Here is a 13,444-nt window from a genome sequence, read left to right as displayed (position 1 = left end):
AAGGATTTTAACTCCCAACTCAGAGGGTTAAGCCAGGGTTCTGGTAGGAAGGGAACTGGCAACAGGATAGAGAGAATTTCAGACCCTGCAGTATCTGGGAGATTGCCCCAGGTCAGCAAGAAGTCTTTGCCCCTGAAAACTGGTGGCCTAAGGGAAATTATTTATCATTTTTATTACAGTAGCAACTCATGGTTTGAGTTGGTGATCTTAGTCTAGTTCTAAATAAAGACGGGTGTCCAGATCACAAACATCAACACCACAACTAGCAAGATTAAGGAAATAAATAGGGCACGTTTTATTAAAAATCAGAAAGGTGCAAAAGTTTATACAAACCTATCTACAAATTAAATTTCAGCCACCAGCCTTCTGGCAAGTTGACAGTCCATCCCCTTCTGTTGTACACTGATGTTCTTGCTTTACATTCTGTGATGAGGCAGCATTATAATAGGGGGCAGGGCTGACTCCCCCATGTGCGGGTATTCCATGGTGGTTGTTCCCTGGTCTGGAGAAGATTTAATACAAGAGACACTGTTAGGTGAAAGAATCCTCTTATGAATGAGGGTTTATAGGAGAACAAATGAACAATGTTAATCTAAACACACATGCTGAGCACCAGGATTGGTGTGTCTGCAGCTACACTGAGCTTTTTGCCCTTCTGCTCCATGGAAGGTTTCTGTCCTCCCTGAGCTTGCCTTCGGACACCTTCACTAGCTTTTGGCAGTTTTACCACCCCAGTCAAACTCCCCACCTGACACTGGAGTGTGTCATGCCCGGCATGTGCCAGGCACTTGGAGCCAGAAGTGAGAGCCCCTCAGGGCTCACCCTGCAGCTGCACTGAAGGAATGAGGCAGTGATCTGGGAACTGAGCTCAAGTAGAATGCATTAGAATGCTTTGGGGAGCACGCAGCCATTTGTCAAAACACTTCTAGGCCTGATTCTACAGCAATTCAAATAGAATATGTCTATGGTAAATCCTAGAAATGTCTATGGTAAATATGTCTATGGTAAATGGTTCGACTTTAGATTACTACAGCAAAAACTTCCTGACAAATAAACTAGACAAGTTCTGGCAATGCTGGCAATAATTGGTGCTGTTGTTAATGCATGTTACTCATTTACAATGCATGAAATAAAGTTTACCAACAGAAGCAGGAGGAGAGCCTTTTCAGGAGACAGACTGTCCAATTCCTTCTGGCTTCCTGTGCCAATCTGATGGAAACAAAGGGCATGTTCAGATACTACAATAATGAGTGTAGTATAAATGTGTAGCAGTACAGGTGTGATGGACAGAGTTTCAGGATAAATTACAAACCCTTGAGTGGTAGGTAACAAAGAGGAAATATAGGTCAGAACTAAAGCAAAAAGACCCCCAAAATCTCTAGGAGAAATACCCTCTACCTTTTCACAGTGATCTAAACACAACATATCCCAAGTGCCCCCCTGTATCCTCACTGTCAGCTACTCCAATATCTTGGAGGGGCTCAACAGTGATTCCCCTCAGGCTGATTAAACAGCTGCCATTCTTTTAGAGTTACCATGAGAAGCAGTAGTAGAAGTGGCTTCTCAGTGTGGAGGACTGTCTGTGTGGTGCAGACCAGTTCATCTGCTCAAAGATGGCAAAGATATCTCTACCAATTGAGGGTTCTTCATCAAATAGCAAATAGGCAAGAGCTGAAACGAAGAGCACAAAATGGAGGTCAGGAGACTCAAAGAAATGGGTCATTGTCCCCAGATATTCTAGGGCAGGAGTTCTCAAACTGGGGGGTCGGGACCCCTCAGGGAGTTGCGAGGTTATTACATGGGGGGTAGTGAGCTGCCAGCCTCCACCCCAAACCCCGCTTTGCCTCCAGCATTTATAATGGTGTTAAATATACAACAAAGGGTTTTTTAATTTATAAGGGGGGGGTCACACTCAGATGCTTGCTATGTGAAAGGTGTCACCTGTACAAAAGTTTGAGAACCACTGTTCTAGGGGATCATGCATCTTCACCATCAAATATCTTGGGCCATCCAGAAGCCTCCATACATCCCCATGATCAATACTACAACCTAGAGGGATCCCGTAAGGGATTTACGCAGAGGGGTGTCTTCTCATCTTGCCCTGCCCTGGCTTTATGCTCTTTCTAAAAGTCACATTGTTATTACTGCACAGGGGACAGTGAAAGGGAATGAATATTTGTCTGGGGTGGATTGATCTGAAATATTTCCACTCCCTGCCCCTCATTGCAGACCCCCAGGCATGCAACAATAAAAAGCATATGCAGATGGGCACACAGACATGCCTCCACTCATGTAAACACCAACACTCAAAGAAGTTCACACAGTATTATCATCATTAATTAATTATTAGAGTGCTGTATAAACATAAGAACGGCCATACTGAGTCAGATCAAAGGTCTATGTAGCCCAATATCCTGTCTTTGACAGTGGCCAATAAATAACACTTCCTTATTTTCTTTCTCCACACCAGTCATGATTTTATAGACTTCTATCATATCCTCCCTTAGTCGTCTCTTTTCCAAGCTGGAAAGTCCCAGTCTTATTAATCTCTCCTCATACGGAAACTGTTCCATGCCCCTGATCATTTCTGTTGTTCTTTTCTGAACCTTTTCCAATTCCAATATATTTTTTTGAGATGGGACAATGCAACAGGCACTCAGTATTCAAGATGTGGGCATACCATGGATTTATATCAAGGCAATATGATAATTGCTGTCTTATTATCTATCCCTTAATGATTCCCAATATTGTTCGCTTTTTTGACTGCTGCTGCAAATCGAGTGGGTGTTTTCAGAGAACTGTCCACAATGACTCCAAGATCTCTTTCTTGAGTGGTAACAGCTACTTTAGACCCCATCATTCTATATATATATATAGTTGGGGTTATGTTTTCCAATGTGCATTACTTTGCATTTATCAACATTGAATTTCATCTGCCATTTTGTTGCCCAGTCACCCAGTTTTGAGAGATCCTTTTGAAAGATAAAACAGCAAACATCTAATTCTGCACCAAAGATCTTACAATCTCAATGTACTTCTCACTCAGGGGCACTTCTGCAGACTCCCTCAAAGAAGTGCACTTGAAGAAAGACACAAATCTGGAAACACACCTAGATTTACACCTACCTATCTTAGCAGTATCTGAGCACCTCACAATGTTCAATGTACGTATTCTCACCTCACCTTTGTATAAAAAGATTATCCCCATTTACAGATAGGGAACAGAGGCTCAGTCACTTGTCCAAGGTCACACAGGAAGTCTGTGATAGAGCTGGGAATTGAACCCAAATCTTCCTTGCTAACATCATTACTTACCCTGCTGAAACAAGTCTACTTCCTTTTTCATGTATCTTCTCTTATGGTGGAACACCAACTCCACAAATATTATTACAAAAGAAACTGGGGAGGGGGGAAATAACAGAAGTTCCATCTCTTGCAAACAGAAGAATCTCTATGAGTCATCATCAAGATTTACATATTGGACTTGCAAATTAGACCTACGAGAGGCCTCTATCACTAAGCAAAAGGAGTATCTGACCCTATATGGCCCGTGGTCACTAAAAGGGACCTGACATACATTGCCTGTGGGTTACACAAATATTTGCTAGAAACAGAATAATGGGAATCAGGATTCCTGGGTTCGGTTCCTAGCATTGGGAGGGGAATGTCGCCTACAGCAGGAGTTACTGACATTGTTACAGAGAGGGTAGCCAAGCACATACCTTTGATACATTCAATGTAAAAAGACAGTGTGACTGAGTAAATGAGAGCTACAGTTTGCCATTTTGCGGACTTGATCTCTATTCCAGGCAGTGCCAGAAGTGACCTTGTATGACTTCTTTCCACAGTGAACCTCCTCCAGCCTTCCCTTGGGAAAGGCACACAAAACACTTGCTCTCAATTTCCCACCACTACTGGGAAAGGTATGGGTGCTGAAAGAGGGTTGCAAACACATAAGGGAAGTGTAGGATGCTCACACATGGTGAGGGTGCTTGCACAGCTTTGGTCGGGGGGGGGGGGAGTGGAGTGAGGAGGAAAGGAGGGATTAGTCAGGGGCCACTGGTAGATGGAGAGGTGGAAGGTGTTTAGAAATCCCAGTTTCAGCTCAGGACTAAGAGCACCTCCTATACTGGGCTGAGCACACATTGCCTGGCCTTATCCATATGAGGGGGCCCCAGAACAGAGCTAGAGCCTGAGCCCTGGAGGCACTCTCATTCGCACCTTTCTATTGCAGGGTCCCCACAATGTTGTTTGTATTTCAGGTTTCGCCTTGCTTATTAAAAAAAACTTCTAATTTAAAAACAACTTTTCATAATTCCTGATTAAACAGGAGCTCTCTGCTCTTTAACCCCTTGCTATCCATTCTGGAGATCCCAGGTACACATGTATGGACATTACCAGCCTTTACTAAAGTCAGCAGAGATTTACCAGTGACTAATTTGATTCAAACAAATAAAACATTCTGATATGAAGAAGTGGACTTGGACTTGTTCCTCTACCCCTTTAACTAGAACAAAGGAATAGATGAGCTACAGCATTCCTGAGAAAATAGCATCACTTCTGGACTATAACAAGCTTGCAGGCTAGAGCAAGGTTTCCTTCTCCGTCCTTTCTATTATGGCAACAACATTGTAAAAACCAGGAGATGGTTGGTTTTGTCCACTGGTGCCAGAACAGGAAAATCTAACGGCCGCTTCTATCAGCACTTCTGCTGTTCTTACCTGTTTCTTTAGATGATTTCCAGGCTCTGAGATTAACATTGCTGTAGCTGCCTGTACAGCAGTTGTATCTATTATAGCAGTAGCTATTCCCTGGGAATTCTGCAACAGTTGGAGGCAGCCTGAGCGGTGAGAGGCATGGCCAGGAAAACCCAGAAGGGGAGTGCGCCATTAATAGCAGAAGCTGATGCAGTTCATTACAGGTCTGCACTGAACCTGTGGAGAAGTAGCTGACTGGGGACAAAGGACACTAAAGCCAGAGCAAACTAGAAAGGGGCCTGAAACACACACACAGCAGCCGCTTCTCCTAGAGGGGCTGTAACATCTAATAAAGCTTGTGCAGCCAAGATGTTCAGAAACAATGGATTAGGCTGGGGTAGGAGTCTGATCTGAGCAGGTGTTTGGCACAAAGCAAAGCAGCAGCTATATTCACCAAAAACAGAGGTAGACCACACAATGAAGATTGTGGGGTGTGTGGACTGTACCTCCAGGGAAAGCAGCCTGCAAGCAGGTATAAGGTAGCTGGCTACATATGGATAAGCGGATGAAAATGCAGCAGCAGAGAAGTCCCCAACAAGATCACTCATTACAAGATTGAATCCTGGGCAGGAACACTTCAAGGCCAATACCTAACTGCTCTCTGATAGAGCGATTGATGAGAACAGGCACCCCAAATATTAGGCCCAAGGCACCTCTCTGGTGGACTGCCACGAGGTGCCAAGATAAGAATGGCTGTGTTTATCTTTTATCATTACTCAGACATTTTTTGCTGTAATGAGCCAAAGATCAGAGACGTGTTCTTACATTACCAGGATTTTAAAATATATTTTAGAAAAATATCACACCATGTGACTTAGTAAAACCAGTCAAAACTTGCCATGGAAAAGGGACCTAAAGTGAACAAAAACAAAACAAAAAAAGATTGTATTGACAAAAATGGAAAATTGAGAAAATCAAGCGGTTTTCATAAAACTTTCCATTTTCCAAAAAATGGCCAAGTTTTATCCAAAAAAAATTTCAAATGATTTTGAACAAACAGAAAACAAACCCTACCTGAAGCAGTTAGCCTCCCACTGAGAAATGAGGACACTGCTAGACCATAGGTTATAAATGCCTTAGAATCATAGGACTGGAAGGGACCTCGAGAGGTCATCTAGTCCAGTCCCCTACAGTCATGGCAGGACTAAGTATTATCTAGACCAGCCTTATAAGCTCTATCAATGATTTAGAGCCAAGCTGACACCGTTTCCAATAACACTTTCAAAAACTCTCAGCTATCACCTAATCCCCCAATCCCATCCAATGATGCCCAGATATTCATTTCTCTAGAAACCATTTGTTAATTAAGACCCAACAAATCCTTGGGGTATCCAAACTGACCTCAATGTGATATATGTGTCATTTAATTATTACCCCTTATTTACAGACTTTCAGTAACTTCTGAGCCCCATTTGAATTCTACAAGTAAAATTATGAGACTGCTGAATGTTTTTACTAAGATATTACATCTGCTGTTTCCTTATATCTGCTGCTCACTATGTCACCTCTAGCTGTTTATAAATTTCTCCTTATATTGGTTCTAATATTTTTTCATAGATTTAAGGCCAGAAGGTGCCATTATGATCACCTATCTTACCTTCTGTACGACACAAGTCACTGAATTTCACTCAGTAATTCCTATACTTGTGGTTGAACTACAGCATAGCTTTTAGAAAGACATCCAATCTTCATTTAAAGACACCAAGCAATAGAGAATTTATCACTTTCCTTGGTAACCTATTCTAAAAGTTACTCTCTACCTTATTTTCAATTTGAATTTTTCTAATTTCAATTTCCAGTCTTTGAATCTTATGTCCATCTGCTAGATTAAAGGGTCCTGAATACCAGTTATCTTCTTCTTGTAGACCATTATATCCCATCACCTCTTTCCAAACATTCTCTTTTCATACACTAAACATATCTAGCTCTTGTGAGGCACATTTTCCATTTTAAGGAACAAAGTTGGACTTACCTATAACAACTGACAGATCAGCTGTAAGATCAGTAGTACCACACTGACTTTTTTGAATTTGGTATTTTCTCCTTTCTCTGATTTAAAATAAATCACTGAGAACATTAATTCTTTCTTCAAAGCACGTCAGCACAGTAGGAAAAAAATTGGTAACCTACCTAATTAAAAAACATAATTAAAATTGAACTAGAGATGTTTGAATACTATACAGTGAATACGCTGTTCAACCAACTAAGTTTGTATTTTGTAGTGGCCAAATAGCACTAACTACTGAATGTTATTTTACCAATACTTATTCAATAACATGACTTTTCTGGTAGTTGGGCTGATCTACACTACTGCGGTAAATCGATTTAAGTTACGCAACTTCAGTTACGTGAACAACGTAATCTATGTTCCCTCTAATTTTTGACAGTCCATGTGCGCAAAAAATGTCTTCTGTGCAAATTTTTGACAGGCCATGTGCGCAAAATTTTCTTCTGTGCAAATTGTTGCGCTTCTGTGCAAATTTTTGAGCGTGCAGTGTTTCACAGTGGGCGCGTACACGCGTACAGCTTAAAGGGAACAGTGAATGTAACTGAAGTAGACGTAGTTAGAGCCACTTACCGCGGTGTCTACACTGTGCTGTGTCGACAGGAGAGTGTCTTCCGTCAACTTCCCTTACGCTTCTTGGGGAGGTGGAGTACACAAATTGGTGGGAGAGTGCTCTCCCATCGGTTTAGTGTCTTCACCAGACCCACTTAATCGACACTCACTGCATCGATTACAGCACTGCCAATCTACCAGTAATTGTAGACATGGCTTAGCTGCAGCTTTAGCTGTACTCTGCATCATCCAGTACACCATGCCCAACTGGTACTGCTGGTATTCAATGTATGCTCTTCGGAACAGAAAGACTTCATCTGCACACTGTCGTAAGCACACATTCAGTATCCCACCCATTTAATCGTTTCTTTTATTTCCCCACCTTTATTCACCAATCAGCCAACTTTTGCTTTCCCAATAGATTTGTGGAAGTCTTTACCCCACTTCAGGTAACTTTTTCAGACCTTTTCTTTTTCCGAGAAACCTTTGTTTCATTCCTTTCACCTTCCTCCCCGCCCCTTAGCAATCCATTTAAAAATGTTTTGAGCCTGATTCAGCCATGTTTGCTTTTTTTTTTTTTTTTTTTTTTTGAAGTTCAGAGGAAATGCAGGCTCTTGTGGCTTGAACATGGTGTCTTAAAACTCTCCAGATCTCTACCACATTTATGTATTTTAATACTTTTGCCCGCTGCATGTTCCACCAGATTTCCCTAAACTGTATTCTTGAAAATTAAATACCTTAGTAACTATTGCAGTCTGTGATCCAATATCCATAAGATGCTGAATCCAAGTGGCCCATGATTACGAACGCTAAGCTTCACTAAAATTCCAACTTACTACTAGCTCCTGTTGAACAAGTTTCTGCAGCCCAGCATCTCCCACAAATATGCTACACATGGACCGTTCTGCACTGCAGTTCCTGGAGGTTGTTCAAAAATGGCCATGCCCCCTCTCCCACTTGCCACCCGATTTTCTGCCTCCACAGCAGCAAAGTGGCAGCTCACTTTGCTCCCATCCTTTTCTTTTATATTTGTTATTTTTAGCTGTTTTCAGCCAGGAGTGAGTGTTATTTTTAATTCAAGCCTCCTTGCCTGGGTTTTGAGTAATGCAGTGGTCAGAACTGTGACAGATACAGCAATTTCCTGCAATATCCTCAGAAGACCTTATTGTATGAAGTTTCCATATTATTGTGGGCCGGGATTGTATATAATCCCTCCAGGGAGAGATGTGACAGAGGTGAAGCCTGGGAATTCAAAAGACTATATTCAAAATGCTCCAAACAAATATGAACTTTTGGGACAATAGGTGTTAAGTGGATTTCCTGGAAAATCCCTAGGGAGAGGTTAATGCAAATGATCTCCAATTACACAAAAACCTTGCCTTTGGAAGCTATGCTGTGAGGAAAGGGTCATTGTCTGCAGAAAGGCCTTAGATCTGGCCAGCTTTGTGTTCTGGATCTAAGACGGATGAACTTGTAACCAGAGGAAAAAAATGAATTGTGGGTTTTGAAGGAATAAAACCTACCAGAGCCCGAGGTTAGAATTGGGGGGGTACCCTCTGGTAGACATTTTTGTTGGTGTGTAGTTTTTTAAAAATTGCTTTAAAGTTTTTGTCTGTAATACTTTGAACTTGAGAATAAATATGCCTGCTTAGAAGGAGCTGTATGGTAACTTATAACTACAGGCAATACACTGATCAGAGCCCTTGGAGAGAAGGCAAAATGCAGGTGCTGCCCTTGTAGGTTGATGACACAGTAGCACCCTACTAAAGGGCATGCTTATCCCATCAGAAGGAGGAATTCTTCCTAAGGACCCAACAGACAGGAAGGTGGCAGCTACCCTAACAAAGGGACTTCGAAGCTTCATCAGCACATCTCTCACAGCCACATGCTTTGTGAGAGCTACAGTTCCTAGGCTGGAGGACCCTAGGAACCTGGAGGACAGAGATCACCCTGGCATCAGCTCCATTCTTAAGAAAACTTCCCAGGCAACAGTATTCATTGCTGATGCCTCAGTGGATGCAATTTTCAGCCCTGGCTATAGCATCCTGCTCAGCAGCCATGCAACACCCATGGCTCCACCCCTAGAAAGTAGATGCTCACTCCAAATAAGTCCTACATTCCTCTAATTTCACAGGATCTCTCCTCTTTAGAGAAAAACTAGATTACAAAGTGGCAGAAAATGCTGCTAAATCTAAGCTAGGTCCTCCCCTCTCTGCAGAGTGCTCTGAGAGTACAAACCTGCTTTTAGGCAGACACACTCCTTTCGCCTATTCTCCTCAGAGTACCACCAGAGGAAGAATGGCAGATTTATCAAGGGCAAGTCTCAGAACCCAGGATTGAGCAGAAAACCCAGTTGGTCTCACAATGCCCAAGAGCCCAGCATGACGAGGAAATGTGCCTCTGGCTAAACTTGAATCTAGGAGGCAGAATTTCCCACTTTTCAGAGGACAGGAGTGCATTGACTATAGACCAATGGATAAGAGGGAGAGTGAATCAGGAATACTTCCATAAACTACAGGCTCCATCCCACCCCTTTTTATCCAGTTTCCCAGCTCCAGTGACTCCACCAAGCACAAACTGGTCCAGAATGAGATGTCCTGGACATAGCAGCACTAGAAGGAGTTCCCTTAGAAGAAAGGTTTTCCAGGTTGAGGTTTTCTACCTCATCTTCTTTATTGTTCAGAAGTGCACTGGGGGTAGAGAGACCATTATCAGCTTCAAGAGATTCAACAAGTGGAAGAAAACAAAATTTTGCAAGGAGACCCTAGATTCCACAGTCTCATCCCAAATTTAAGGGGACCTCCTAACCTTAGTGGACCTGGCAGATACATATCTCAGTGTTCCCATATGCCAATGCTCCACAATCTACTGAGATCTGCTTATGGAACAGATCACTACCAGTACCGAATGCTGCCATTTAGTCTCTCATTATCCCTGAGCGTCTTCACAAAGATGCTAGTGGTGATCATAGCCGGACTCAGATTGCAGAGTACTCACCATTACCCGTTTCTGGACAACATTCTAATCAGAGCTGCGACCCAGGCTGGAGAGCACAATGCTATGATTTGGATTCTGGATCTCCTGTAAGTGCATGGCTTTATAATAAACATCAAGAAAATTCCTTGATTCTGTCCACAAGGATAACTCACCTGGGAGCGAACATAGACACCTTGAAGGCAAAAGTCTACTCATTATTTGACAGATTACAGAAAATCCAGTATCTCATATCTATACTGCAAAAGTGCATGAGGCCAACAAATGCTCAACTGTCTTCAGTTAGTGGGCCCCCTGGTTGCATAAACATGCATAGGGATCATCCCAAGAGTGTGACTGCACATAAGGTGTCTGACATATTACTGAAAGTATGGGACCACTCCCTGGAATGCATGAAGGATCACATGCTGGTCCCAAAGCAAGTACTCAACTCCCTAAAATGATGGGCAATCCAAAGGAATGCTCATAAGCGCATTCCCATATGCCTTCCAGACTCTCTGGTTCACACAACTGATGCCAGCCTGTAGAGCTGGGGAGCACATCTGGGACCTGGAACCACTCAAAACATCTGGAACCACCAGAGAAAGGGACCATGGGATCAATCTCCTAGAGCTCTGTGCCTTCAGACTGCCCCTATGAAGGTGCCAGAACCATCTAGTAGAAAATCATGTCCCGGTCCAGTCAGACAAAATAATTCCAGTTGCATACATAAGTAGGTTATAAGAACAGGGAACCCAGCACTACATGCAGAAATAATGAGATAAGGCAGAAAAGTCTGTCCCTTCCCTAAAAGTGATTCACACAAAAGTGGAGCTGAACCAAAAGGCAGACGGGCTCAGCAAATGCAAAGTCAACAACTCAGAATGGTGTTTGAACCAGAAAGTCTTCAAACTGATCTTGCAGTTGTTTGGTCTTCCAGCACCCGAATGCAAAATGTTTGAAGTACTTTGCCAAGGAAGCATACCCTAAGTTCTTAGGAACAGATGCTTGCTGTATTCATTCCCCTTTCCCATTCACAGAGCAAATGATCCAAAACATAAAGTGGGAACAAGCAAAGATGACAGTGTTAGCTTTATACTGGCCAAGGAGACCCTGGTTTGCTGATCTGCTAGAACTGGAACCACTGTCATGGCTACCAGCAATACCAGACTTCTTTTTGTGAGGTCTGTTTCCCCACCTGGACCCAGACCATCTTCATCTAACAGCCTAGCTTTTGAAAGGAAAACATCAGTAGCACTTGGCCTGTCTTCCAGGGTGATTGGGGCTTTGCTCTCATCCAGGAATCTCCACCTTAAATGCCCATTTCTCCATCTGGACCAAATTCAGTATCTGGTGCCAGGGGCACACAGACCCAGGGATTCCAGCTATCCGGGGCTTTTTTCAAGGTGTGTATTAATGTCTTTAACCCAACACCATAGCACTCCAGGTATCAGTGGTTACTAGCATTCTATTCACAGGATCCCCAGGATCCCCGATAGCGAACCCCCGGGTTTCTAGATTTCTCAGCAGTCAGACTGGCTAGACCAGCCATCAGACCAATCTTTCTTAATTGGGATCTACCATTAGCACAGAACACCCTGACCACTCAACCCTTTTGAGCCTCTGGCTTCAATATCAGCATTCTTCTCTCTATCAAAACCAGTTTTCTGGTTGCCATTGCATCTGCTAGGCAAGTTTCTGAGCTGGCAGACTTACCTGTGCAGGGACATTACTGTATATTCCACAATGACAAAGTGGTGCTGAGAACTCCAGGATCTTTTCTCCCCAAAATGAAATCTCCTTTTCATGCCTGACAGGAGGTTATCCTTCATTCTGCTCAAAAACCACAGCAGCTGACCAAGAAGCTGTGGCACACTTGAGACAGAATTGTGGGAGACACTGTGCTGCACAATGGAAAATGTCTTGCCTGATAATTTCCTTTCTATTAGCAGCATCTCCCACAATTCTACCCATCGTGGATAGCTTTACAGCCAAGGGTCAGCATTTTATATGGAGTATTACTATGTACGCAGTCATCTACTGTACATAATTAATGAATTAGCATGATGTTATTGTTATTAATATTCTTTCATGAATTTTACAGTTTTGGAATGACTAATTAGGCAGCAAGCAGAAGTGGGGATGGCCAGCACACACTGTGCTGCAGCTTTGAACCACCTCTGCGAACTCCAGAGAGGAGGGAAACAGCCCATGTGTAGCAGAATTGTGGGAGATACTCCTAGCAGAAAGGAAATTTGGTAAGGAATTTTCCATTCCTTTGATTACAACACACCAATTATTAATATAAACAAAAATAAGCAATTCTACACAGCTCATTTTTGAGCTATTCCATTGCAAAAGACAGGCAGGAAATCAAATCTTTTCCATTTAAGGAAGATGCAACTTATCTGGCAAGAGTGAACTGAAAATAATTTCAAGCATATACCTTTGGCAGATAGCGACAGCGATTGTTTGTTGGACGTGGCAACTTAAAGAGTACATGTTTTATTTCAGTATAGCTATGATAAGGATGTGAAGAGTAACCACGAAAGCAAAGGAAATTTAATGGATGACATACTCTACTTTCAGCTACTGTAACTGAAACACAAAACAGTCTGGACTTTAGGTGCTGAATCAAAGCCTGTTAACTTGTAAATTTCTTTGTAATGAAACTATTACTAATTCCAGCATATTCACCAAAGATCATAAACCAAACAATTTTGGGCCTCAATTCACAACTGGTTTGGGAAAGGATTAGGAAAGAAGGCAATCTGAATTGAAGGTTAACGCATAAAGGTGGGAGTTAGGATATCAGCATTCTTTTCCTGTCTACCCAACAGACGTTGTGTATATCTGTGGGCAAGACAGTTAACACGCGTCTCAGTTTACCAATCTGTAAAGTATCTACCTCTCATAACAGAGGTGTTGAGAGTCTTCATGTTTATAAAGGTTCAGTGAAAGGAAATGACACTGTAAGTGCAAAATATAATTTCACTATAGATATAACCCTGTTTCATGGGCTTCTCTAAAAACTTCTTTGCAGCTATCTTAAAACAAGACCACCACAATATAAACTTTTCTGTCAAGAAACCACAATTGGGCCAGAACTTCAATTGTGTAATATGCTATGAGTGTTGATAAATTTAACACTTCATTT

At 42.4% G+C, this 13,444-nt stretch overlaps 1 long non-coding RNA gene across 1 annotated transcript; it reads right to left on the bottom strand.

The window, feature by feature from the left end:
• Window positions 1-205: 205 nt before the first annotated feature.
• LOC140899976 (uncharacterized) lies at window positions 206-3,033 on the bottom strand. The gene is made up of 3 exons (XR_012155529.2): window positions 1,536-3,033; window positions 1,141-1,209; window positions 206-502 (listed from the first exon to the last, which is right to left on the bottom strand). It is a non-coding gene; the product is annotated as an uncharacterized LOC140899976 (long non-coding RNA).
• Window positions 3,034-13,444: the final 10,411 nt, after the last annotated feature.

The sequence above is a fragment of the Lepidochelys kempii genome, chromosome 1, assembly GCF_965140285.1.
Source record: "Lepidochelys kempii isolate rLepKem1 chromosome 1, rLepKem1.hap1, whole genome shotgun sequence".
Classification (NCBI taxonomy): Eukaryota; Metazoa; Chordata; order Testudines; family Cheloniidae; genus Lepidochelys; species Lepidochelys kempii.
Note: the sequence above shows the minus strand (reverse complement) of the source record. Positions and strands in the feature narration are given on the sequence as shown.